Raw genomic sequence first — 2,299 nt, forward strand, 5'->3', positions numbered from 1 at the left:
TGTGCGAGGCTTGCGGCGGGTGCGGCTCGTACCGACAGAGCTGACCTTGGCTTTTTCTCCTCTGGATGTGTGTGGGGGCATCGACACCAGTTTCCACTGCAGCGTCCCAGCACGCTGTCTGTCCCCGGTGCCTTTTCCTCCTGATGGTTTCCTTAAACACCTCCATCCCACATGTGCTGAAAATACCTATCAGTGGCACTGCAAAAGCTTCTGCTGTTTTCCTTCGAAGAAACCCACTTCCCTCATGCCGACCCTTGGTGTCGGTGTGCAGCGTTCCCTGCAGGCTGCCTCCCGGCCTGCTTCCCTGGGGAATTCCCACAGGGCTTCAAGTGGGGCCGAGCGTTTGGATCAGAAGAGCTGCCAGCACTTCATCTGCAGTCAGGAGGGACCTGTGCCATGATCACTGCGGGTCCCACACGGCAGATCATTACTGTCAAGTTCATCCTGACGGATGCACTGCCGTTCCGGCACTGCCGAGGAGGAGGAGGCTGGGCTGCTCTGCCCTGCAGTGTGGGAGCACCTCGGTGTCTGGGCACTGGCAGAGCCCAAGCCGTCCCTCTCCCAGGGGATTTTCCGCAGTTAAAGCCTGTTCCGGAGGAGCCTCACGTGCCGTGCCGATACAGCGTCCCAGCCCGGCCGCGATCCTGCTGCGCACTCAGCTTTTCTGCAGCTTAATGAAATGGTCTCGTTTCCTTCTTCCAGCTGTGCCCACTTCTAAGTGCCTGGAAAATGCCTTCCCAGGGGAACAATCCCACAAGTGAAATGGAAATGACCTGCCATGGGCTGCATTAGTCTTGGTGTCATCATTTTTACCTTCGTGAAGTGTTGTTTCTGCCCTTCCTGTGGTCAGCCTCCCTCCTGTGGCCCTTCCTGGATCCAGCAGCCATCCAAGGGACCCTCTCTCCTGCCATCCTCACCACCACCTTGCCCTGGAGGAGCTGGAGCCGTGCACGGCCAGAGGGGCTTGGGAAAATACTGCTAACTCGGCCCCATGCCTGGGGTGACAGGGCTCAGTGGGCACAGAGGGCTTGGGGCCTCCTGTTCCACCCCACCAGAGGGTGAGGGGAGAGACTGGCAGAGCCACGTTCTGGGCTCTGACACAGTGCTGAGGAGACAGAGCTGCCTTTATCTGCACCGGTGGCCACGCGGCAGAGTGAAATGAAGCGGTGTAAATTTAATTAATGGCAGAGTGTGGCTTAGTGTGTCGAGAGAGGGATACGCAGGGAGCGAACATGAAAACAAATTCTTTGCTGAGTTTATTAACCCCGAGGTTAAATACGGCTGCTGAGGTTAGAGCCAAGCCAGAAAACCCTGCAGGGCCTTAGTGCTGTGCCCTCCCCGGGCTGCTGTCCCTGCCCCTGGCTCAGGGGGGAAGAGAAGGATGGCAGCTGGAGGGAATTAAGGGAGGAAAGGGCTGGATTTATGTTTAGTGTGCTAAGAAACACAGGGAAGTACTTTCCCTTGTGCATTTCTTCCTGCTTTTTATCTAATGATGATATTGGTCAAGGAGAGAAAACTAACTAGCCTTGCCTGTAGCTGGGCAAAGTGAGTGAATGAAGGCAAACCTGCTGCATCCTCCTTGCTGTGGAATTCCAGTTCCTGCTTCCTCCTGTAGAGCTTCTTCAGGGAACGAAAGGGCAATAGTTTACGTAATTTTGTGGCAGTTCCATAGCATCGTGTAATTCCATGACTTACAGCAATATGAAGCGATTTCTCCCCTAGCAAACACAGCCACACGCGCTGTGCTTGTTGGAGAAGGTGACGGATCTTTTCCCAAGTACCTTTTGCTCACCCTGGGCCAGACCCTCCATCCCAGGTGGCATTTCTGGGCCCCGCGTTATTCTGGCTGTGCTTGGCTCTCCTCACCCGCCCCTGCCCCTGAGAGCAGTGACAGCCTGAGCCCGTGCTGGGCTCCACTCCACCCCCTGGTGTGGGATTGGGCTGTGGTGGAAAACACCCTGGAACAGAACAGCAACTTTTGATAGCACAAGGAAGCAACAGTGTTGTTTTCCTCCTTTATTGAACTTTGGCAAATAATATGTGTGTGGGTTTTACATCAATAGCTATAAATAAAACTTTGAAAGCAATGTAATACTTGTCATTGAGATAAAGGACATCTATTGGCACAAATCAGTGAGTAAAAACCCTTTAATGATAAAATAACATTCACTCTTTAGCTACTTTATTTGTCTGAAAAACTCAGCTTACACTCAAGTCAATGTATCACCTTCCACAAAGTTAAAAAATGACATAAAATGACATAATAAAATAGACCTTAAATTTCATAATACAAGTACCT

The sequence above is a fragment of the Acanthisitta chloris genome, unplaced genomic scaffold (assembly GCF_000695815.1).
Source record: "Acanthisitta chloris isolate BGI_N310 unplaced genomic scaffold, ASM69581v1 scaffold21759, whole genome shotgun sequence".
NCBI lineage: Eukaryota > Metazoa > Chordata > Aves > Passeriformes > Acanthisittidae > Acanthisitta > Acanthisitta chloris.